Genomic DNA, 27,406 nt, shown 5'->3' on the forward strand with positions numbered 1-27,406 from the left:
TGGACAGATGAAGATAAGGCAGTTTTACTTTGGGGATTTTTTTGAGATTTTTCCAACCCTCAAATGATAGCCTTAGTGGGTTAGCATTATATGACCATCGTACTGGGTTAGCACGTTTTATAAATCCCAGGACATACGGGGAGTCTCTTGACCCTGCCCCCTCCCTTCTCTGATTCTCATACCTGCAGGGAATTTAGCAATCCATCAGACCTAATGGCGTTCAGCATCTAGGGGGTGGGGGAGTTTAGCTTATTAAATAACGAGTTTATAGACCTATAGGCTTCATCAGAAGTGAGTGAGGAGGTTTGGATTACACAGCTAGAATCGTTAATTCTGGAAGCCCAGGTTCAAGAAAGGTACTAGTTCTCCAAACAGTCTTATATCATGGGCAGAGAGACAGAGTATGCTCGGACCACTGCCGTGATCTCTGCTCTCTTTCAGATGAGAAACCCAAACTTATTACCTTCACACACATCTCTGGGATGCATCCTCCTTAAGGACTGAGGCAAGTTCAATCCTCAGACCATAAAAAGAAAAAATGAATTTTTAAAATTATGCTAGGCTGTGGGAAAATTCAGCCTGAGAATGGGAATGCAAATTATACCACCTTACATGTAAACTTGGGAATGGCGCCCTGTGGGAGCCCTAAATAAGCTGGCGCGCAGGGCAATGGCCGCAGTGCTGGAGGAAGTGGTCTTCCTCCTCTGACCACACGCACTGCCGCCGAGGGGACGCTGACTCAGCAGCCTGTAGGACAGAGCACAGCTGCCTTGTGGGTTCCAAACTGCAACCCTTTATGTGAACGAAAGCCCCATCTTTCTCCGAGGTACAACTAACTGGTGATTTTGAACTTGTGACCTTGCAGGTAGCAGTCCAACGCATAACCATCATACAGCCAGGCTCCTCTCTTCCCCTAGGAGCCTCTAACAAAATTCTCCCACACTGCCTCTATATCAGCGGTTCTCAACCTTCCTAATGCCGAGACCCTTTAATACAGTTCCTTATGTTGTGGTGACTCCCAACCATAAAATTATTTTTTGCTACTTCATAACTATAATTTTGCCACTGTTATGAATCATAATGTAAATTTCTGATATGCAGGATATATTTTCATTGCTACAAATTGAATATAATGAAACATAATTAAAGCATAGTGATTAATCACAAAAAAGTAATGATCTATTGTGAAATATTTATGCATTTTCCGAAGGTCTTAGGTGACCCCTATAAAAAGATTGTTTGATTCCCCCAAAGAGGTCGCGACCCCTGCTCTATATCAAATGAGATATAGTCTTTCTCTTGGTAAAGACAAGAAACTAATTCCTGTAACAATCTTACATTTTTCCCTTTATATTTGCAAAACTAAGGATTCAGCTGGAGAATTTTAGTAATGCTCAGCTCATGGCCGTCAAGTCGATGCTGACTCATAGCAACCCTCTAAGACAGAGTAGAACTGCCCCTGTGGATTGCCAAGACTGTGCTCTTTATGAAAGTAGGAAGCCTCCTTTTTCTCCCATGGATCAGGGAGTAAGGACACTGCTGACCCTGCTGGCAGCAGTTAATAATGAGTAAATCTTTAGAATTGGGGAAATATATACTTCTACTTAATTAAAAATAAAGATCATTAGTCTAGGTGGTAATATTAAGGTCTGGAGAAAAACCGATCAAGTCCTGCCTTCATAATTCATTTTTTTCTAATGGGAAAGTAGAAGACAAAAAGATGTAAACTAAGAAGAAGTCGCATTATTGTCTCTAATAATAAGGATAAAAATGAAAACCAAATTAATTGTCATTGAGTCAATTCCAATTCATAATGACCCAATAGAACAGAGATAACTAACATCCTGTGGCCAATATCCAGCCCCCTCCCACACACACGTTTGTTCTACTACTCCATTCATGGTTATATTAATTCTATTCTAAATCTATCATTTTTAATCATGGGATCATCCGCATTCCATTACAAGAACCCTTCTGCAAAGAATAACCCCAGGCTCTTTCTAGCTTGACCAGGTGAGAGAGCAGGTGCAGTCTAGACAACTGTGCTTGCTAGCTCACCTAGATGCATGAATCCGCAGAAAGGAACACGTCATCTAGTCCATCCGCTTCCCAAGGCCATTTTGGAATCAAAGGGGGTAGCTAGAGAGCACTTTGGAGAAAATGGTTCACAATTCTGAACAGAGGCCTGCTAGAGGGCAGGAGGAGGTCAAAGAAGCCTGGAAGTCTAAAAGAAGAAAAGACCAAGGTTACCCAATGTTGGAAGTCCATGGATTTTTGTCAAAAGATCCTGTGCTGTTCTTTGTGCAGACAATAAAATAACTTTTTGTTTCTCTTGACTCAATGTTCACCTTATTTCAAACACCGAGGAATAGGGCAAGGATCTATAAGTTTGATGGCAACACAACTGCCTCTTTGGGTTTCTGAGAATTTCGATTGTTTTTTGTGGGAGCAAACAATTTCATTTGACTGGACTGCTGACCTTGCATCTCGAAAAGCCCAAGGTAATCAAAGAATCGTGGAGAGAATGTGTGAGGGGGAGCCAAGGGAAATGCAGAGGACTTACTTAAAGAAGTCAAAGGATACCTGTCTAAATGGGTGCGTTTGATTTGGGCAAGTCATGCCAAGACCCCCAAGTGGCAGTATTCTTTGCAGAGGAGACTGATGTGCAAATCCCCAATGCATGGAACAAAGTCAGAGTGGCTAAAGGAAGGCGGAAAGGGGAGAAGGACCTGAGATGATTTTAGAGAGTTCTCACTTCCATCTTGTCTCTTGATTTTGGTAATCTATAAAATGCAAAAAGAATATGCCAAGGCCAAAACAACCATAGTTTTACTCACATCTAATCTGGGGGATCTCTAAGAGCACATATGGATTCCCAAAGTTTGGAATGAGGCAAAAACTAAACTGAGAGCTCTAGCCCTAACCTTTACTCTGAAAGTAGAAACAATCATAAAAACAACATTGGGAATTTCACAGGCTATATCACCCAAATGACAGGTTCTCGTGTCCATTGCTACTTGATTACCTTTGAAGTATATAGAAAATAGAGTGGTGTGTGCATAAAGCACCAAATAAAATTGATTCAGGAAAGAACAGGTACAAAGTCATATAAGCGCTAAATTATATAATTTGTACTGAGAGGTATGCTTCCTAAATTGTGTTTATGATCTCAAATAACATAAGGGTGGTAATGGCCAAAAGAGACAAAGAAGAAAACACAAAACATAAAATTGCCTTCCCGATCATTCAGCTGTCACGTGAAAAATATACATACTGTGAAAGCACATGCATTTTATGCCAAGGAAAAAGCCTCAGCTTAAAAAGATATTTCTTAACACTGACTTATCAAACTCCTTAAAGTTATCTACACAAATAAAATGTATACTAAAATTATATATAAACTGTATCAGTGATCCAAAATACATGACAGACATTCTTTGTCTCTCTCACTTGTCTGAAACTCATGGTAATCACCCCAATCACTCCTGGTCATCTGTTAATCAAAGAGTGTAGTTATCTCAGCAAGTGCTGCTCCCCACTGCTGCTAAAAGGGTAATAGTGTTTCAGCTATTTGAATGGTACATCTTTTGCTTTTCTCTTACAACTCTGTCCAGGTGACACTATTTTTAGGCAACCTAAAGTTTATTGAAGGGTAAATAGAGAGAGCTGATAGTTATTCACAATAACATGATAAAGACAAAAACCAGGCAATCCGTTTGTTTTTGCAGTAAGACTTTAGCATTAGAAGCCACCTTTGTTCATGAGGGAGGGGAGAGAGGGGAGGAAGGGGGGAAAATGAACAGCCAATATTAAGGGCTCAAGTAGAATGCAAATGTTTTGAGAATGATGATGGCAACAAATGTACAAATGTGCTTGACACAATGGATGTATGTAGGGATAAGATAAGATAAGATGTGATAAGAATTGTATGAGCCCCTAATGAAATGATATTTTAAGTAAATGCATTATGAATTATTCAGCTACTATTTTGGAATTAAGATGCAGGCTTGGTGGTCTTAATGAAGGAGTTTTATTTTAGGAACCTGCTGGTCAGACAGAAAACAGGAAGTACTAATCTTCCATTTCTAATAGAAGTAGAAATTTAAACATATACCCTAATATCATTTCTCAAAGCTGAAAACTCCGGAAACGAGAAATGTTAGAAAACTTGAGGAAATTTTTTAATTCTAGAAGAAAATTCCTTTATAATCTACCCACAAACAAACACAGGTACAGTGATATCACAAAAAAATGAACGAGACAAAGAAGGGGTCCCTTTAACACCTTCTAGACTTATAGGTTCTTGTATGGCATGGTGAATAACAGCATCACCACCACCCAATTCCCATAAGCCCAGCAGTACCTGAACTAGCTGCTACTACAAAATTAAAGGTGATACCATGACAAAAACTGAGAAGCTAACAGATAAGGGTTAAAGGGTTTTCTGTGCTACCAGAGCCAAGATCAGTTGGTAAAGACCTTGTCATGACTTGATACAACATAGAAAGAATCCAGTTGTCAAATTATGTCCAGCAGAGATCAGCAAGAATCCAGGAGACTACATATACTCTTACATATGTATATGCATTTACATATACATTACATATATTTATATATAAATATATATGACTACTTCATCTGCCTTCTATTATCAAGATCTCTCCCATATGCCTAAACACCAATTTACAAAGGATAGGGAAGAAACTAGAACTGCAAGACTGACCATTTATTTGTTTCTTTCATTATAACATTAGACTGAAATTACTAGTTTTCATATAGATTATGGTTCAACCCTTACATACATATTATTCATTAAGATGGAAGTTCAGTCAGATAAACTTTTCTGAAAAAATAAAAGGTTCTAACTACTTTACTCCTCTCAGTATAAGTAAATATGCCAACCTACTAGATATTAGACTGAAAATATTTGGGGCCAGATTTCTTTCTTGGACAGTGCTAGTGTAAGTGCTAAAAATGTTTGTCATTTTTCTATGTACAGAAGTTGGCTGATCTTTAAAACCATGTCAAATTATCTATATAAAGTATAAGTTCAAGGGTATTTTATCAGGTCTTGTCGGCTAACAAGGCATGTAATTTTTTTCATGGGCTCTTTTCCTAAGATCCTTTGTACTGATTACAATGTTAACTTTCAAAGAGCAATCTATATCCTTTATAGTGAAATACTTGCTGTGTTAAGAATCAGATAAGAAAGACAAAATGATACCCCCATGCCTACAATAAAACTGAGAACCTTATTATATTCATTCAGCTTAAATTAGATCTATTTACAAACATATCATACCAATACCTCTTTTGTTGATTTATTTGAAATATGTATATATAAGCTGGTTATGAATTAATTAAATGACTATACGCAACACTCTTGTGAGATCTGAAATCTCTCTCTGTATTTCTCGCTCTCTCTCCCTCACAAATATCATAACTTTTCTAATTGAATTCCCTGGTTTTATCTTGTAAACATCAGAGTCTTCCGAGGGATAGGCAGTGTTCTCATTGACTTCCAATTCACTTATCTCCAATTTCAAAAGAGTTCCTTAATGATGAGAAAAGATAACCACATGTACTCTTATGTAGAGTCGTGCACTTCTATAATTCTGAAAATAGATGGCATAATTTATTATGAAGAAAATATATGCTCTATTCAGATAACTGTGGTTTCTCTGAGGATGTCATTGTCATAAAGCACTTAATATCAATATTCTGGTTAGTTAATAAGGTGACTAAAAGACCTTAAAAAAAGTAAATATAAAAGCCAGTCAAAGATGGCAACGGGGTAACACATACCAGAGGGACTCTGCAGATTTCAGCCCAGGAGAGTTGCTTAGAGGGAAATTCAATGAGGCTGCAATGCGGGAGGAGCATCATAAAGATAAGTAGGCACAGACTCACAGGGATTTGAGGGACTGGGGGCTTTGGGCTTACCTCAGTGAAGCCAGCTGGGCCTTGACCTTGGCCTGCCACTGTCTCTGCTGGAGCCAAGACGATTTGGAGTCCGTAGGGGGTCTTGGTCTCAACACAGCCACAGTTTGCTGCTGCAGCCTCTGGGCATGGACTAAACCTTTGCAGCTCCAGGGGCAGGGATCAGGACTCAGCTACATTATTGCATTTGTTTCCATCTCTTCACTATATCCCTTCACAGGCACAGTGGGCTTACTTTTTAATTTTTTCTTTCTCCTCTTTATCTCTTTCTTGTTCTCTCACACTCCACTTCTGACCTCCAGACCACTCCCCTTAGCCTAGGGCATTTATACATGCGCCACATACAGCTATGTAAGCTCCACCGTGCAGCTAGCCTGAGGTTGGGGAAAGCCCTGCTGGCCTCCACCAGGGGATACTCTGCCCAACTTCTTACCAGGGAATTCCTCCCTCTGTGCCTGGGGTCCAAAGGTAGCTCAGCCAACACTCATCAACGTTCCAAGCTGATAAAGGAACCTCTGCCCAACCTTCCCAACACCAAAGCAGGCAACCCACCAGCCTTCTGGGGCACTCCCCTGAGAGGGAAGCCACAGGAGAATAAAGTGGTAGGTTAATTCCATAGTGAAATTAGCTGTAGACAGTTCGAAGAAGCATTCATACAAGTCTCCCAGAGAGAGCCAGTGCTCTTCGACTCCCTGGAAAACGGCACCTGGTACATCTAAAACAACGCAACGCAAACATACATCAACCCAACGACCTCAACAAAAAAAAATCAGAAGAAACAAAAGGCAATGGCAGAAGATGTCCTGAACATAATGACATGCATAGAAGCAGACATTGAACTGCCACAGAAAGAAATTTTCGGAATGCTACTTGGAGTCATACAGGATATGAGGGAAACAATACATAAAAAGGATGAAATGATAGTGGAGATAAGGGCCATAAACCAAAGGGAAATACAGGAGCTTAGGGAGGATATAACAAAAACCAGTAGCAGAAACACCAACCTCAAGAATCAATTGGAGGAAGCAGATAACCGCATCAGTGACTTGGAGGGCAGCCAAGCAGACTTTAACAAACGTGATCAAAACTCTAATAAGATCATTTGAGAGGCTGAAGAACACTTAAGAGCTCTGTTTGATACTATGAAGCAGAACAACATTAGAATTATTGGCTTGCCGGAGGAAGACACAACAAAGAAGACAACTGAAACAATAGTGAGAGAATTCTTGGAGGAAAACTTCCCCAACTTAATGAATGAAAACCAGGAGGTTGAAAGACTGAATCCCAAGAAGATGTCACCAAGGCACATAATAGTTAAACTCTCCAACTTTGAGGAAAAGGAGAAACTCATGAGAGCAGCTAGGGAAAAACAAGCAATCATATGTAAAGGTTCCCAAATAAGAATATGCTCAGACCTATCAGCAGAAAATATGAAGAGGAGAGAGTAGAGTAACATATTCCCAAAATTGAAGGAAAATAATGCAAACCCAAGAATACTCTACCCAGCCAAATTGTCTATCTCGATAGATAAATGGAAAAGTAAGAGTATTCCCAGACAAAGAAAAACTCAAAGGATATGCTAGAAGAAACCCAGCCCTACAAAAGATCCTTGCCGACCCAGTATGGGCAGAAGAACAACACTCACCAAGCATAAATAAGAGACCACCATATCAAGCAACCTCACGACAAACAGAAAATCTACCCCAAGATGGCATTGGCTTAAGTATGGAAAGAAGTAAAAGTTCACCGAGGTAGCCTTTTTTTTTTTAATTGCAAAAGGAGCATAGGAGAAAAGCTACTGTATACAAACTTTCCTGGGGTAAGGACCAGGTAATATGGCAGGGATCCGACCATATTCTGGCATACACATGGTAGACAACTAAAAAGGAGGTGGGGAAAGGAAAAATAATAATAAAGAAATGGGTAGCGGGGGCACAGGGCACTAACCCACCCAAGTGAAGGGTATTGTTCATATCTCCACAAGGAAAGAGGGACCAGATTACAACCCAGTGCTCCAAGATGTGAATGCAACATGCTGGCGTGGATTAGGGAACCAGTGGAGAGATCTGGGAGGCCAGGCCCAACCCCCAACTACTAAGTGGACACCTGCCTCTCCCCCAGAAGAATTTATTTTAAAAGACTGCATTGAATCTGCAGCTCCGGGAGAGGGTCATATCTGATCGGAGCACAAGGGAGGAGATGAAAGGGGAGGAGGAGAGAGTGGAGCACATCCTGGCCCACCCGGCCGTGAGGATGATGTTCCCAATTAAAGCAGCCAGTCCACAGAGAGGACCACATGGCCGTCCCCACTATGAGACATGATGACCCCCACTGACCCATAGCCCTATAGGGGACAACGCTAGAGACACAGTGTGGGAATTGCACCCCATCTAATCCCACCACACCAAGAAAAAAAATTAAGGGAACACAACAGAATAGTAAGAGAATGGAGCGGCAAGGTCCCAAGGGAATGCTGAAGCTGGACTTTGGGGTCAAGGCGTGGTGCCCCAACAGACTGGACTGGAAAAAGCTCCTAAAGGCCAACAAACGATCCTTGAACTAACTACAAGTTTTCTTTCATGTTTTGTTTTGTTTTGTTTTGTTGTCATTGTTGTTTTGCTATATATTGTTGCTTGATTTTGCTCTGTCTTGTTTTTGTGCATGTTATTATCTTCACAGGTCTGTCTAAATAAGAGGCTGGATGAACAATCTGGAGGAGAAAACAAAGGGACCAACAGTTCCAGGGGACATGGGAGAGGGGAGGTGGGGGGAAAGGTAGTGTTGTTAACAAACCCGGGGACAAGGGAACAAAAAGTGATCCAAATTGGTGGTGAGGAGGGTATGGGAGGCCTGATAGGGCATGATCAAGGGTTATGTAACCAAGAGGAATTGCTGAAACCCTGGAGGGGACTGAGTATGATAGTGGGACAGGAGCAAAGTCAAAGGAAATAGATGAAAGAGCTGGGAGGCAAAGGGCATTTACACAGGCCTAGGCAAAGACATGTATGTATGAAAATATATTTATATATGACGATGGGGAAATAGATCTATGTGCCTATATTTATAGGTTTAGTATTAAGGTTGCAGAGGGACATTGGGTCTCCACTCAAGTACTCCCTCAATGCAAGAATACTTTCCTCTATTAAATTGTCATTCTATTATGCTGACCTTCCCAACACAACCACCGAAGACAAAGTGGGTGAATAAATAAATGTGGTGAAGAAAGCTGATGGTGCCTGGCTATCAAAAGATATAGTATTTGGGGTCTTAAAGGATTGAAGGTAAGCAAGCAGCCATCTAGCTCAGAAGTAACAAAGCCCACATGGAAGAAGCACACCAGCCAGTGTGATAATGAGGTGTCGAAGGGTTTAGGTATCAGGCGTCATCAGAACAAAAAAATCTTACCATAGTGAATGAGGGGAGGAGTGCAGAGTGGAGACCCAAAGTCCACTTGTAGGCCACTGGACACCCCCTTACAGAGTGGTCTCAGGGAGGAGATGAGCCAGTCAGGGTGCAATGTAGCAATGATGAAAAATACATCTTTCCTGTAGTTCCTAAAGGCTTTCTCCCTCCCACTATCATGATCCCAATTCTACCTTGCATGCCTGGCTAGGATGTACACTGGTACAGATAGGATGTACACTGGTACAGATAGGAACTGAAAACATAGGGAATCCAGGGTGGATGATCCCTTCAGGACCAGTGGTGTGAGTGGCAATACTAGTAGCATAGAGGGAGAGTGGATTGGAAAGGGGGAACCAGTTACAAGGATCTACATGTGACCTCCTCCTTGTGGTTGGACACCCGAAAAGTGAGTGAAGGGAGACGTCGGACAGGGCAAGATATGATCAGATAATTTATAAATTATCAAGGGTTCATGAGGGAGGGGGGAGTGTGGAGGGGAAAAGGTGAGGACCTGATGCCAGGGGCTTACATGGAAAGCAAATGTTTTGAGAACGATGAGGTCAATGAATGTTCAAAAGTGCTTTACATAATTGATGTTTGTATGGATTGTGAGAAGAGTTGTATGAGCCCCTAGTAAAATGATTTTTTTAAAAGAGCTGTAAGAGCCCCTGATAAAATTATTTTTTTTAAAGCCAGTCAAATATTTCTTCAATTCTTTAAAGCAACGGTGATTTCTGAAGTTATGTTGTAAATTTCCAAATTAATGAAATATTTATGATGGAAGGGTCAGGTTGAGAACTATTATTTAAAGATTAATTTAATATATTCTTCCATTTTATTATAATTCAATTTATTATTTAACATTTATAATGTAATTTGTACTTTCCTATTTAATATCATTGTTATAACAATATTATAAAACATACCATATTTAAATTAGTTAGATTGGCAAACAAGGAAAAATTCAAGGAATGTGAGGGAAATATTTTCAAGAAAGAATTCCTTAAACCAATCTGTATGTAATGCCTTGGCCATTCACTTTTATTAACTAGAAATATCTATGGGGTAGAAGAGGGTTGTAGTTTCAGTTCTGCCAAGAGAGTTTTGTCATCTCTCATACTGACCAAGTCTCTCAGACTTCAGCCTCCTCATGTATAGAATAAGTAAATTTGAAGTTACCTCAATATATCTTCTCTTAAAAAATCTACAAACCTGTGATTGCTATTCTAAACTGCTGATTACTGTGAAAGGGGGCATAAATAGAACCAGGGTTGATTATAAAACACATCAAAAGAAATTAGGGCCTTTCTCATTTAATTTCTTAATTTGAAACTAGAGATTTTTAAATGTTTGATATTGTGATGGCTGAATACTGAGATTTTCACAGTATCCTGCAGTATTTGGTGGGCACTAAATTCAATCATATGTATTCTTAAAAGAGAGAAGAGGGGCTTTTGACAGTGGAGAAGACAGAGAGCAGAGGATTGGAGTGAATCAGCCACAGCCATAAAAACCAGCCAACACCTTTAGCTGGGCCAGGTAGAAGTGAGTTCTCCCCTAGAGTGTCCAGGTTGAATGGGATCCTTTCACTTCAGACACTATGCCCCAAACTCGTGAGAATTGTATTTCACCAAGTCTCGGGAAATTTGGTACAGCAGCCTCAAGAAGCTAAGATTCCCTAAGACTTATTTATTGGTTAGACCAGCCAGTGATGAAGATTTCTCCATTGCTTGATTTCCCAGTTTTCTTAGGGACAGTTTACAAAAAACACTGATAGCCTTCTGGTCCATATGTGTATATTTCTCTACATTTATGCTACCATTTTGTTCAATCTCTGTTTTTGTCCAAAACTGCCATAATTATTTGTTCTTATTTTCAGCAATTTATCAATCCAGGAGTTTAAAAACAGTAAAATCTGCTTTAAATAACAGCGTCAGGTAATTAATACCTTTCTATATCTAGAAACAGTATCTTATACTACAGAAATCTTGAAGTATCAAAATGTATACTTTTCCAGATTTAGTAAATTAAAACTTTGAACTATAATGTATATTTTATATAACCTCTCAACAATGATGCCGGAGCACTTAAATTTACAACTTATTCCCCTTTCATTCCCCCTTCCCTTCAAATGGGCAACTGAATATTGGTCAGTTCCTTTGTTTATTTATTAACTGTGGTCAAAAACTTTACCAATTGACATGCAGGCAAATAGAAAGAAAGTTATGAAGTCGGGTTTGCAAGGAGGGTCTATATAAAACAATGTAAGTATAAAAACATTGGCCATTCGAACAGAAAGAATTACATAAATGAAAGCTTGGAGATGGGAAAGCACGTGGAGAAAGCTGATTCCAAGAAGAGCCTAAAACCATATTGATTGCTCATTTATTAGAAATTGCTGGCCCCAGAAGTTAATTAATAAACCCAGAGATTCATCTTTGAATAGCCGACCCCTCTCATCCACTTCCAGGTAGTTTTGTAAGTGTATTCAAGGCAGTGTATATTTTGAAAGGAATCCAAACTTTCTTTCTTCCTAGAAATAAGAAATGTCTTTGGAATACATCAGATATGATATGTTTTTCAATTAGTTTGTTTATATTTGGTTTGGGTTGGGAAGAACAGAGCAATTTCCGCCAATCTAATCGCATTAATCTGTGAGTTATCTGAGAGAGAAAAGCTGCATAGCAGGCTATTTCTGTTCAGTGAATTCTTGTGTCATTCTCCTCGCAGTGTAATGAACAGTTTCTCCGAATCCTCAGAACAGTTGGAGTGTTTATATCAGCAGATAATGTGTTTGCAGCAGCGCACATCATTGCAGAAGTCTTGCCTAGGAAACCTCCCTTCTGATATCTTGCTGTCTCTTATTCCACTGTGCAAAGGAAGGTCATAGTAATTCACATTTATACCTTGAGCCCAAAGGAGACATGGTGAGGCAACTTTTTAAAGCATTCATTTACCTGATAAGCAAAAGGTTAGCAATTCAAACCCTACTGCGGCTCTTAGGAGAAAGTCATGTCAGTCTGCTTCTGTGAAGACTGATAACCTTGGAAACATGATGGGCAGTTCTCTCTGTGCTATAAAGTCACTAGGAATCAGAATCGACTCAACAACAGTGGATTCATTTTTTTGTGTTGGGGGTTGTTCAAGCCTTCCTCCAAACTCTGCCTCTGTCCTTTTCCTGTGTTGTAGTGGCTTGCATGTTGCTGTACCATAGGAACTACACGACAAATATTTCAGATACAATATTCCCCAGGAGGAAGAGGCTTCACCAGAGCTTCTTCACAGAGATAGACTGGGAAGAAAGACCCGGTTATCTATTTATTAAAATTTTAGTATAAGCTTAATAACAGCAGAATGTTGTATAATATGTTGCTAGAAGAAGCGCCCCCTCCTACTGGAAGTCTCTCAAAATGCAACTGTGTAACGGTTATTTCTTGAATGTCGAGTTGACCTTAGTGGCAGAGATGAGTTACAGCTCTTGGGACCTTCACTTGCTGATTTGGCATGATGGAAAATGAGAAGAAACAGAAAACATCCATTAATAATCAGGGGGTGAGTGTACAAATTATGAATCTAGGATAATTGAGAAAATAACTGGGACAAATACATGCAGATATCCTTGATATTAATGAGCTAAAATGGACTGGTATTGGCCACTATTCCAGAAATGTCGGTTGGAACAAGAATGCTGTAACATTCCCCATCATTAAGAACATTTCTGAGTTGCAAAGCTGTGGTTGATAGGATTCATAAGCCTACAAGGATAATCAATTAATAAAACTATTATTCAGGTTTATACCTCAAAGATGAAAAAATTAAACATATTTATCAATTTCTGCAATCTGAAATTGTTAAAACATAGGTACAAAATTCATTGATAATCACTGGTAAATAGAATGCAAAAGTTGAAAACAAAGAATAACCAGCAGTTGGGCAACAGGCTTTGTTGATAGAAACAATGCTGGAGATGGTACGATCAAATTTTGCAAGCCCAATGATTTAAAGCAAATATTTTTTTTGACAATATTACAGTGACTCTGGACCTCTCTGAATGGAATACACAAAAAAATAAACAAATGTGTCTGGGGAAAGAGACAATGCATAAGGTCAATACCATCCGTTAGAGCAACAGTAAATGATGATTGGAGAACAGACTACCAATACCCCTATCCAAAGATAAATAAGAAGCTCAATAATTTTAGAGCAAGGCCATAAGTAGAAAAATATGACTTTGCATCTCCTCTAAATTTGAAGCCCTTATTAAAGTAGATTCAATGCATTGAACACATGGTAGGTACATGATCTCGTGCCAACTTGTGTATATTAAGGGTGAAAGGGTAGAGTCTAGCCTGTCAATCAGGTCACAGCCTGATGTTGCTTCCTTGTTTGTTGGACCCTCTCGAGAGTTCTGAACTTCCTTTCTTTCTCCTGGGAGGAGGGCCACAGTCTCTCTGCTTCACCTTCCCATTGACATGGCGCATGGACCCATGCTGAGATGCATCCTCCACCATTAGACCCATAGGACTTTCCATCCACTGGCCTGTGATCTTCCTGCACTTAGCATCATTGTATATGGTGTGTGAATCTGAAGAGCAATATATGGACTCATATCAGACATATAGGCTAATATCAGACTTAGGGACTTGGTCTGGACTGAGGTGGGATGTTTTCTTAATATACAATTACTCTTTGATGTAAAGCTCTTTCTTGTACACATATGAGTGCCCCTGGATTCTCTAGTTAACCCAGTCTAGCACCAACGCTACTGACCAAATATCACTAGAATTGTTCTATGACTTCAAGATAATACATGAAGAAATCTAAACATCATTGAGAATGAAATAAAGGAAGAAAAGACAAATAGGTTGTAATAAGAGACTCTGAAATTTGGGCTTGAATGTAGGGAACTGGTGAAACTTGTTTGTGCTAACGCAAATGGAGAAATACTTAGGTAAAGACCTGAACAGCAAAGTGTTATAATTAAATATTCAAAGACATGAATTTAGAAAATGAAAGGGGTAGAAGAATTAAAGAAAAATCAGGTTCAAGAAAAACAAAATAGAAGAAATACAAAAAGGCACTTTACCAATAAGAAAAATTGATCAATATTCAACTATAGCAGGAGGTAGAATAGGATCAAGAAATTGTTTGATAAAGCAAAATTATCGAAGGAAGAAATTCAGTTTCAGCCCTTGGGTCAGGTATTAAGCAGGAATCTTCTTTTGACTTAAGGGTCTGTGGAGACGGATGCATCAGGAATCAGGAAAATTAAACTGGAAGACCACAGGCTGATGGATACAAAGGCAGACAAATCCAGGTCATAGGTTAAGTTTGTGGGTGCTGCAGAGTTCAATGCATTCAAGTTGGCAGGTTAGATGGAAAGTCAGATGATAAACTACTGATGACTCCCAGAGTTGGCAGGCAGGCAACGCGGTGTGCCAATGGCTCAAGTCCAAAGAACTGGAGATCAGTAAGGCAAATACACAACCCAGGTTAGCAAGAATTGCGCTAGCTTCTCTCTGCATCAAATTATACAGGCATTAGGTCGATGAGGAAACCTCCTTTCAACTTCATCAGGGTGCGGTCTGATGTAGCGGTTATGTGTTAGGCCGTGATCCACATGACCAGCAAGCAGTTCTACACCTCCAGCAGCTTTGTGGAAGAAGGACGGCGTCCTACGCTTGTAAGCAGTTACTGTTTCAGAAACCGGCAGGGCATGGCTATGAGTCAGCATGGCCTCCACGGCAGTGAGTTTGGAATTTGGTGACCTGCGTAAGTGCATTGCACCCCACCCCCATCTTCCCACGTCCCCTTTGCTGCTAGCAGCAGGTCCCATTATCAAGTGGATCAAAGCATGTTAGGTCACATCATGGAGCGTTACTGCCAAGCTACCGGGAATTCTGGTTCAGCTAATTTGACTAAAATCTACTATCACACAAAAAGTCAATAGATCTATGAATTCTCACAAATTGCATGCATTCATATGCTATCAAGTTGCATATATTACCGGTGCACAGAGTAAAATCAAGAGCTGAATGACTGACTAGAGAGTTCAACAGAGGAGTTCAAAGGGTGGTTCCAGAAGTCAAGCCAGTGTTATAGTGAAGTGTGCAATGACTTGAAGCTAGTTCATAAAAGAGGTAGAATATGCTTGGCATTGGGATTCATTTACCAGCGTGCCAAAAATTTGATCTCATGCTTTCGAACTACTCACCTGGAGTCACCCTTATCCTGGCTGGTATTTCTTAGAGCTTTTTAAAATTTGTGCTTTATATGAATAAAATCTTCTAGTATGTGCTGTTTTCTGTCTGACTTTTTGCATTTGCACATAAATTTATAAAATCATATCATAGGATTTTGTTACTATAAATCATTTCCATTTTACACAATTGTACTCCAATGTATGAATATATCATGATATAGGTATTTATTATTCCATTGATGGGTATTAGAGTAGTTTTCAGATTAGGACTATAAAATAGAGCTTTGATGAGCAATTTACTAATGCAAAATAAGTATGCATTTTCTTTGATACACTTGGGTATAGAACTGAATGGCCACAGTGTATTATAAGTTCTAAGCTAGTGAAAGAGTTTTCAGACTGGATGAGTCAAGTTTTATTTTCAACAGCATGTTTCATTTGCTTCAGATCCTCATCAACACTTGGTGTTACATGTCTTTTATTTAGCCATTTGGATAGACATGTAGCAGTAAGCACTATGGTTTAGCTACAAGTTTCTTGATGTGTCATTTGGCCCACATCTTCATATGCTTTGTAGGAAAAATATCTCGCACTTTGGGAATTGATTATCACTACCTTTGTATTGTGCGTTAGTGAGTTTGCTGTTGTTATTTTGTTAGCTGACACTGAATAGGCTCTGATATGAGGGTTTTGTATAACAGAAGAAAACATTGTCTGCTCCTTTATGATGCTTGGTCTGTTTGACCCATTGAAATACCTGCTATGCCAATCCACCCTAAATTTATTACAAAGCAATTGATCAGTTTTCACTTTTCTATTTGTGTGATGATTGGAATTAACGGCATTTAGACACTTCTAGGTGAAGGTAGTGGTGGAGCCCCACCTATCAATTAGGCTCAAGCAGCCTGATGATACCTCCTTGGGGTGTGGCCTTTTATAAAAGGCAGGGATCCAAGCAGATCCCAGTTCTGTTTGGGCCCTTTACCCTCTGCTGAAGCTGGGTCCTGTGCCAGCTTAATCTGTGTTCTGCCACCTCCCAGTCCCAGGAGCACACTGCCTACCTTGAATTCATTCAGTTAACCTCAGAGTCATTTACATCTGCATCCACCACCCTTGGGACCTGTTTTGTCATCCTGTTTCCTGTCTATCAGCTTCCACAGTTATGTAAGACAGAGAAACCTGCTCACATCTGACCAACAAATTTGAACAGGACTGAATTGACCTACTTCTACAACTGTGTGAGTCATTTCTTTTTTTTTTTAACATTTTATTAGGGACTCATACAACTCTTATCACAATCCATACATATACATACATCAATTGTATAAAGCACATCTGTACATTCTTTGCCCTAATCATTTTCGAAGCATTTGCTCTCCACTTAAGCCCTTTGCATCAGGTCCTCTTTTTTCCCCTCCCTCCCTGCTCCCCCCTCCCTCATGAGCCCTTGATAATTTATAAATTATTATTTTGTCATATCTTGTCCTGTCTCACGTCTCCCTTCACCCCCTTTTCTGTTGTCCTCCCTCCAAGGAGGAGGCCACATCACATGTAGATCCTTGTAATCAGTTCGCCCTTTCCAACCCACTCACCCTCCACTCTCCCAGCATTGCTCCTCACACCCCTGGTCCTGAAGGTATCGTCCACCCTGGATTCCCTGTGCCTCCAGCTCCCATATGCACCAGTGTACAACCTCTGCTCTATCCAGACTTGCAAGGTAGAATTCGGATCATGGTAGTGGTGGGGGGGAGGGAGGAAGCATTTAGGAACTGGAGAAAAGCTGTATTCTTCATCGGTGCTACGTCGCACCCTGACTGACTCATCTGTCCACATATGTTCACATACAAGTGGGTACTTTTGTGTATCCAGTTTAAGAAAGAATTTCCTACCATGTATTATGAAGACCTTCTCCTGTGTGTGCTTCTAAACTCATTAGTGGTTTACCTTCTAGAGATATATTGAAATCTTTTGGAATAGATTTTTATGTGTAATATTAAAGTGGAATAACAATATTTTACCACATAGAAAACAAAGTTATCCAGCACCAGTTACTGAAATCCTAGCCATTTTTCTGTTTACTTTAAAATCTTTACTTTTAAATAAAAACCATGGAGGTATCAATACCAGGCCTCTTTTTAAAATATGACTGGATTCACAACTTACATTTTCCATTTGGAAAAACAGAAATCCACTGATATAAAATTAATATATATTTGATTTGGTATGAAATATATTTAATTTGGAAGTAAATTTCAGATTATATAATGATATTTAAAGGATAGAATTTTTAAATTATTGATGAAAAAGTATTTTATTCCAAATTAATTAATGTATTTTTTTTAATGTGCCATTGATCTACAACTATGATCAGCATAATGATCAAGAGTTCTCAACACCTTTGTCAAGAACTAGAGGATGCTTTAAGAACAGGTATTGTTAGCAAGGGCTCCAGAGAGAGATGCGAAAGGCAATTCGTACACTGGCCATTTAGCATGCCCAGGAACCTTTGCAGCCTTGTGCATTTTCTCTCACTTTTAGTCAAATCTCACCACTTGTCCTCTTCTGCATGCCCCTGCGAGTGTCGTAGGTTATGCTCACAGGGTAGTTCTACTCTGTTCTGTAGGACCACTGCAAGAAAGAATTGACTCAGCAGCCAATTTGTTTGTTAATATTTTCTCCTTTTCCTTATAAGATATTCAGCTCCTTTTGTCTTCCGTGCTTGTGGACATTTCACAAATGTTTATTGAATAAATATATGTGCTAGACTGTGTGGTAATTTTCTCTTAAAATATTTCTAGTATATACAGCAAAACATGCCCTAAAGAAAATAATTTCAGATTGTTACAACTGTAACAACTATTAATACTTGAGACCAAAGCATTATTTTAAAATTTGATGAAAGCTTGGCTGTTTCTCTCTTAAAGTATGTATATAGAAAAAATTGTGCACACAGTATTAAGATCTCCCAAGCCCCTGCAAACCTCGATTAAGTCTAGAGAAACCCATAAAGAAAATGTTATTCTGTATTCAGAAGGTGATTTGGTCTGAGCACCTTTAATGATTAAACATCATAATGCCTGAACCACTCTGCTTTATCGTGGATAAGCTGATAGTTCTTCTTTAGTCTGAATAAATAATTCCAATTTTAAAAGGATTAAACTGAATATAGTAGCTATCTATATTTAATTCTAGATGAATTTAAGACACTTTACTTTGAAACAGATAAGTTTATAAAATACTTTAGAAAAGAAGCATCATTAAGATAGACAGTTCTTTCAGCTCTATAATGAAACACTTAGTGGTTGCTACCCGCAGTCCTAATTCTAAGCCAATAACCAGGAAAACTACAGAGAGCTTCACCACCAATTATTTTCAAATAAGCAAAAGAACAAAGCATAATTGTTTTGCCCAGTAATATAAGAGCACAGAAAGTGGTCTTTTATATAAATAATCAAAAATCGTTTCACCAATTTGTGTTATAAAATATATCAATTTGTTATGACATTTAGAAATCGCATGTGAAGTACTCTGCAGTACCATATTTGAGTACAAACATACAGGCACGCACACAGAAATACACACACACACACTCCAGGCCTCCGCCAGCTGCAGATCAGGCTGGAAAGCTGAGCCTGCGTGTGGTATCACCGAGACAGCTTTGTGCAACAGTGAACAGTGACTACAGCCCCTCATCTTCAAGCACCTGCTCACCTAAAAGGCAGCTGGTTTTACTTCTTCTTTTGGCTACACGGATGTTAGGGATGTCAGCCTTGAGTTTTATCAAGTAGAGGCATTCTCTGCCTCCTCAAAAGAAAGCGAAGCTCCAGGAAGTAACACCTGCTAAGATGTGACATGACAGAACCACTGGATTTGCATCTGAGCTTGTAGGCTTTGTTCATTTTTGTTTTTCAGCATGCACAAGTTTCCTTAGCAAATAAAGATTGAATAAATAAGGTTTTTTCAGACTGAAAATACTACAACTGATGGTTCCTCAGATTATCTGGTTCAAGAAAGTATCACCACATATGTATTCTCTATTGAATTAGCAATTTCCATTTGCAAGTGACCTTGTCGACATATATTAGGCTCATGGTCCACAAGACAGGAGGGTGTGGATCTGATTTTTGACACTGGCCATTTACTAGTAAGGGCTAATAACTACTTTTGTTCCCAGGGGCACAGCATGCACATAAAACAAATGAGCGGATGCAAAGTAATTTACAATGCATCAGGAAGTGCAAATTATTCAGGAAAAAAACAGAAACAAAAAGACAAATAATAAGTGAGCGATTAAATAGAGAAGAGTACATCACTCAACACGACATGGTGAGTCAACTGTCAACAATATACATTCTATCATTTTTATCTACCAATCTCCCACAATCACCCCACACTTTGAAGGTATCTGAATTTTTAAAAAATGAATACACAATGGTACCAGAAAAATACATGTATAATTAACAAATAGTCATCAAAATCATGCCAAAGCAAAACTCCTATATTCTCACAAAACTGAAAAACATAACACATGCTATATTATATTGGCAAGCCATTATAACATGGTCCCTATATTAAAAACTACATGGAAGTCAAATATTAAAATAGACTTTAAGGTGATCCTAGAAAACATCACACTACTTCCAAGCCTTCTCAAAATCTAAGAATACTTTAGGAATACCACCAGTGGTTTTAAAGGCTTGTTTTCAAGCAGCCATCTAAGTGAAGTGTCAACTCAGTCCACATGGAAGAAGCACACCAGGATGTGTGGTCCAATTATGTAGATTACATAATCTAAATGTAAAGGAGAGAATGGCATTGTAATCTAAATTGCAAAGGTCTGTGGATGACAGCGAAGCCCAAAATCCATTTCCAGGGTCCACACATGGATTCAGCTTCCAGTGAATCCCTTCCAATCATAGTTGAGGGATTTTAATAGCCTTGTTATCAAAGAGAGCATTATAGAGTCAATTATGGAAGATGTAGTTAGGTAAAAATGTATTATCATTTGAACCCCCCTTTAACCCATTTTAAAACTGTTTTAGTTAAGCAACAACAACAAAACAAATAAGTGAAGGGGACATACATGTGAATTAAGACTCTAGTAAGTGCCCTCTGGGCCATGGACCAGGGATGGGAAAAGCCGAGCCAACAGGCAGAATGCAGTGGAAAGTGGATCGTTGTAGATGCAGCGACATTAAAATCTAACCCCCTAACACTTGATCCCCCTTATGATCCATTTAAATTTGTTCTACTTTTTAATATTCTGTACTTTCTCTTCAGTTGAGTTCTTCATCCGTTTTATTTTGTATTCTTGTGAGTTTCCTTTGTCGGGTTGTTTGATGTTTGCCCGTGTGTGGAATCCCAGGTCGGTAAGCCTCTCAAGACAGAGCCCAGAAGGGTTCCCGGGAGGGACCGCAGGGAAGGTTTGGGGGAATGAGGGGTTAATAACAATAAGTACAAGAAGAAAGAAGAAAACTGTAAAGCTGAGTGTGGCGATAATTGTACAACTCTTCTTGATGTGATTCAACTATTGAGGGGTATGACATGTGAATTATATGCCAATATAACTGTTGGGGGATAAAAACAAGAAATTACTTCTCGTGAATTGTTTGGTCTTGGGAAAAAAATAAAGTCCTTATTTCAACATATTTTATTATACCTTTGTTACAACAGCTTATCCTGGACCCTAACCAGTCTACACTCCAGTGGAATGAAAGAAAGAGTAGAGAAATAGTGGGAAAAACAAGTGGAAGAAATAAATGCAGAGTTCATTAAAATATAAAAAACACAGTTACAGATGTAAAAGAACGGAACCACTGAGGGTAAGAATACTGTTCACATACCACCAGGATTTTGCTCATTAGGTCAGGAATCTTCTAGTGACTTCAAACTCATATTCAGATTCTCGCCCATCTCTTTCAATTGATGTAGTTCATTTAATTCTGTGTCATCCACCCAGAGAGTGAGAAGGAGTATTTATAATGAATTAATCATGGACTTTACATAATTTATTATGCACAGTCTGACATCATGGTTACACCAAAACTTTTTTTCCCCAACTACTAATCTTTCTCGGTTTTCAACTTTTCCCTTCTAAACATTAGGAACTATCATTGCGTATTTCAACAATGTCAGACTGCAGATGTTGGCAAAAATCTTCAGTTTCTTTATTATTATCATTAGCATTTGGTGTAGAAATTTGAATAAAAGTTTCATTCACCTGTCTGCCTTGTAGACTTATGTATCTTATCCTGTCTTTCTCAACATTGTACTCCACCATTCTTGAAATGCTCATCCTGATGAAGAATGCATCATTATTCCTCTCCAATGTGTCATTCCTAGGATTGATTCAAACTGTCATTCCTATGGTGATTTCATTCAGACTAGCCTGTATCAGTCTCTTTCAATTCATCAGTGCCTAGGATGTCAATCTTTATGTGTTCCATCTCATTTTTTATCACTTGTAATATTACTGGATCCATTCTTCCTACAAAATTTTGTGTTCCAATTATTATTAGATGTGTACAGCTATTTTCATTTTGAAGCATGCCGTATCAGAAAATGAAAGTCCTGAAAGCTTTATTTCACCCATTTAAGGAAGAGTCTATTTTGCTACAAAGATAACATTAGTTTGTTTCTTAATTAGAAAGATATACTGTTGTACTAAAAACCTACAGACATAGCAGTATAGAAAACAGAATTCAGAAAAAAATTGACCTGAAATAGAAAATAATGTTCATCAAAATATCTAGTGGTGTCCATTTACCCAGTCATCTTTTTTTTTTAACATTTTATTAGGGACTCATACAACTCTTATCACAATCCATACATACATCAATTGTATAAAGCACATCTGTACATTCTTTGCCCTCATCATTTTCAAAGCATTTGCTCTCCATTTAAGCCCTTTGCATCAGGTCCTCTTTTTTTCCCTCCCTCCCCGCTACCCCCTCCCTCATGACCCCTTGATAATTTACTATTTTGTCATATCTTGCCCTATCCGGTGTCTCCCTTCACCCCCTTTTCTGTTGTCCACCCCCCAGAGAGGAGGTCACATGTAGATCCTTGGAATCGGTTCCCTCTTTCCAACCCACTCACCCTCTGTTCTCCCACTATTGCTCCTCACACCCCTGGTCCTGAAGGTATCATCCGCCGTGGATTCCCTGTGCTTCTAGCTCCTATCTGCACCAGTGTACAACCTCTGCTCTATCCAGACTTGCAAGGTAGAATTCGGATCATGATAGTTGTGGGGGAGGAAGCATTTAGGAACTGGAGGAAAGCTGTATTCTTCATCGGTGCTACATCGCACCCTGACCCAGTCATCTTTTCATCATTGTCTTACAACAGTAAGTATCAATAGCCCATCATTCTATTTACCCTCCCATTGCACTTCGCTTCTCTGTTGGTAGATGACACTGAATAGATTAGCTCATAAAACCCACTGCCATGGAGTTAATTCTGACTCCCAATGACTGCGTGGGATAATTTAGAATGGCTCCGTGGGGTTTCAGAGGCTATAGATCATTGTGGGGACTGAAAGCCTCTCATCTTTCTCCAGCAGAGCAGCAAGTAGGTCCAAATTGCTAGCCTTGCAGTAAGTGACCCAATGTGCGACACACTATGCCACCAGGATGCCATGTAGTAACCATATAAAACCCCAGGATTCTCTTTTTTACTGTTCTCCTTACAGAAGCAGTTCATCAGGTCTTCCTACCTTAGAGCCTGTGAGTGGGTTGCAATAACCAGTCAATTGATTAATAGTAAAGTGTTTAACCGTTTGTCCCTTTCAGTACCTCTATTCCTCCTCTACAATTCAAACTCAAGTAACTAAACCCCAGTTTAAGATAATACAACTTTGTTATTGGAGCATGTTCCTGTAAGAAATGTTTAATAGACATAGAGCAAAACTCTCCAACCATGCTGATTTTACATACATGACCACAAACATCAAGTAGACTCTGTGGCTTCACTGTTATCCTGCTAGATTTCCTCGGTTAACCTATGCTGTTTCTCTGTGTGTGGACAATTTCCTATCTTCTAACTCTTCTGCCTCTCAAAACCTCTCCCTCCTAAGCAGATGGCATTGCTTAAATTTCAATTAGAGACTCTTAAATTTCAATTAGAGACTGTAAGAATTTTTGAAGAAGGAAAATAGAAGACATTAGTAGAGATGTTCTGTATGCTTTCCTTTCCTTTTAAAAGATTTAACCTCTGTGATTGATTCTCCTCTCTTTTGCAACAATATAGTTCTCCTATCAATAGGATCATTTTCATCAACATAAAGCCATGCTGAAATATCGTTCGTCTAAAAATGAATATTAAGATATAAGGATTTTACCTACTTCTGCATTTTGAAATTGGTCAGCTGTGTAATCAAGACATACGATAACTGGGATGTGAAAACTGGAAACTATGAATAGGAATCAATAGTTGGAAAATATGTTGTTCGTGACACAAATGACACTGAAGCGAGCATGATAGAAGTTTTCAAGATCAATGACTTATGCACTGAAAATAACTTTTTCAACAATATATGTGGTGAGTGGAACACGTGGCACTCAAAATGACCCATATATGAAAAGAAACAATACAGAAGCTCAGTATCATCCGTCAGAACAAGACCAGAGGTAGACTGGAGAATTGACCATGAATTATTCCTATGAAAGATCAAGTTGAAGTTTAAAGACACATAGATGATAGATGAAAATGATCTTGAGCATATATTACCTAAATTTATAAACCGTCTTAAAATAGATTTTAACCATTAAACAATAAAAATCAAAGATTGGGCAAGTTGCAGAATGACTTCAGTGATATTTTACAAGAAGACAACCAAGAGTAGCAAAGAAAGAAAAGATCAAAAGGACGTCAGAAGAGACTCTCGGCTGCTCTTCAACATAAAATAGCTGAAGTAAAAGGGAGAAATGATGAAGGAAAGAATCGACACGGTTATTTGAAGGATGGCTCAGCAGACAAGGGAAACGGTTAGAATGAAATATACAGACGTGACGTTAGAAAGCCAAAAGGAAGACATGTGTTTGATATTTCCGAGGCAAGATAATAGCTGGAACCAAAACTAAGTCTCAAATAGCAATACTGAAAGTCTATGGACTTTGTGTCAAGTAATGGGAACATGCTATCAGGAGGGACCAGTCCCTGGAAGAAGACATAGAACTTGGTAAAGTAAATTCAGCCAAGCAAGAGGAAGAACCTCAATGGGACAGATTGACACAGAGGCCAGAATGGTGCACTGAAGCATAAGAACAATTGTGAAGATGACACAAGACCAAGCAAAGTTTTTTCTGTTCTACATAAGGTCACTGTGAAGAAAAGTCAACTGGATGGCATCCAGAAAGAAGGACATGCTACAGGGGAAAGCAGGAAGACTAAAAAAAAGAGACAAGGAATACACAGAGTTACTGTTCTCAGTAGAACTGGTTGGGGTTCAATTATGACATATGATCAGAAACCAATGGTACTGAAGAAATAAGAAATCCAAACTACATGGAACCGTTGGTGAAACTAAGTCTCCACGTAGTAACTGAACAACTGTGGTAGTTACATAATCTGGTGTCAATTTGAGGATTAAGAGTGGGGGAGGGGATGAGAATCCAGCATGTCAATCTGGAGATAACCAATGAAATTTCTGCGTAGGCATGGCTTTCTCCTGAGAATTCTGGAGACTGCTAGAGTCTCCTCATGGGAGATGGGAGACACTTCTCTCTCTCTGCTCACTCCCCAAGAGACACTCTGCTGACAAGACAGATGTCACTACACTGATAGAACCCATGCCCTGGGAACTGGAGGAGCCATGTGAAGACCCCTGCCTGCACTGAGATGCTTCTACCACCACTGGATCCAAAAGACTTTCTAACCACTAGCCTGTGATCATCCTGCATTCAGCGTCATGCATGAATCCCGTTAGTCTGAAGAGGACTTTCTAGATTTGTATTAAACATAAGGGCTAATATTGGATTTATGGACTTGATCTGGCCTGGGCTGGGCATTTTCTCAGTATTCAATTGTTCTTGTATATAAATATCTTTCTTATACACATATGGGTTTCTATGGATTTGTTTCTCTAGTCTAACCAGAATAACACATGAACTGAAATATTTTAACAAACGGATGCAACACTGGCGGTGCTAATCCATCTATTACAGAACATTTGAAAGACAACTAACAATCCAATGGACTGGAAAGATCCATAATTTTGTTCATTCTATAATCAAGCAATCCAAAAGAATTAAGAAATTATTGAACACTATCATTACTGTTGTAGACAAGTGAAATTTTACTGAAGATAATTTTTACATGGTTACAGCAGAGTCAAGAGTGAACAGACAGAATTTCAAGTCAGATTCTGAAGAGGAATTAGAATGAGAGTTACCACTGATGATAGCAGAAGGTTATTGGTTGAAAGTATAGATTATCAGAAAGTAGTATTCTTTGGTTTTATTGACTATGCTGTAAGGTAGTCGAGAGGTACCAGAAACCGAATCAGCTAAATATTTAGCAAACAGGCTTTATTAGAGAAAAAATACCCACCCAGAGAAAAATTTATAGAGACCTGTGACTGGCACCCCTTGATGGCACAGTATCCTTTCCCCACTACATTTGTATTTTTTTTTCAACGCTGTCATCCTGATAGGTTTCATGGACGACAAATTCCCACACAGAAGAATTTACACGGGACTTTGAAGGGAGCTCCGAACCCACGTCTATGGAAACCAGCACCTGAATAGAAAGAAACAGGAACAAATGATGACATAGCTGAGTCCCAAACAAACCTTTTCTCTCGTGTTCCAGTTGGCTGGAGCGGTTGCTGCAAGACCTACTCCCAGAACACATAACAAAGGGATGAAGCAAATGAAGAAGGGAAAACATGCTGAAAGCATTTAGGGGGAGACATTTTTAGGCGCAGTGAGGTCGGGCGATGGGGTTAGACGTCCACGTATCCTCAGTGGACTTGGGTTCCAAAGGCGCTTGCTTAACCCGGGTGAGATGATACCGCCCTGTCAGTCCTACCAGTTTAACTGCCATTAGGGTGGTGAGTATTACGATGTGTGGTCCTTCCCACCATGACTGGAGTCCAGGGCTAGGCACAAGACGAGTCTTCACCAGAACCTGATCGCCAGGAGACAGGTTAAGAGTTGGACATCCTGAAGAGGTGTTTGGGGAGGTGTTTTCCACATCCATAAAGTGTTGGTCAACGTAGGATCTAAGTAGGTTACGAAGCAAGGATAAAGAAGTGGATAAGCTGGCGGAAAGCGGAGTTTCACTTTGGGGTAAGGACTAGTTTAGGATAAACCGGCAGCTGTATAGTATTTCAAACGGACTGAGGCCCGTGGGCTCCCGGGGGGTGGGGGGGCTTTAAGATTGGTTAGGACCACAGGAAGGGGGTCTGGCCAGGAGAGGCAGACTTCCAAGGAGAGGTTGGTTGGCTGGGACTTTATAAGGCCGTTAGCACGCCCGACCTTTCCCGTTGACTGTGGGCGGAAGGGAGTGTGCAGCTTCCAGCCCACTCCCAGGGCAGCTGAGACCTGTGGGGTTACCTGTGAAATGAAGGTTAGACCATTGTTGGACTGGAGAGAGTGTGGGAGGCCAAACCTTGGAACTATAGACTCCAGGAGAGTTCGAGCAACATTTGCTGTTTCCCGGCTGGTAGGGAATGCTTCAAACCACCTGGGGAGGTGTCTACCAGAGTTAACAAATATTTAAGGTGTTTATGCCTAGGCATGCGTGTAAAATCGATTGCCCAATCCTCCCCAGGGAGATGCCCGCAAAATTGGTGGAGATTTCTTGGAGGCTGAGTGTTGCTCTGAGAGTTAACGGTGGTACTAACTGTGCAGGTTGAGT

This window comes from Tenrec ecaudatus, chromosome 2 (assembly GCF_050624435.1).
Source record: "Tenrec ecaudatus isolate mTenEca1 chromosome 2, mTenEca1.hap1, whole genome shotgun sequence".
In the NCBI taxonomy this organism is placed as follows: domain Eukaryota; kingdom Metazoa; phylum Chordata; class Mammalia; order Afrosoricida; family Tenrecidae; genus Tenrec; species Tenrec ecaudatus.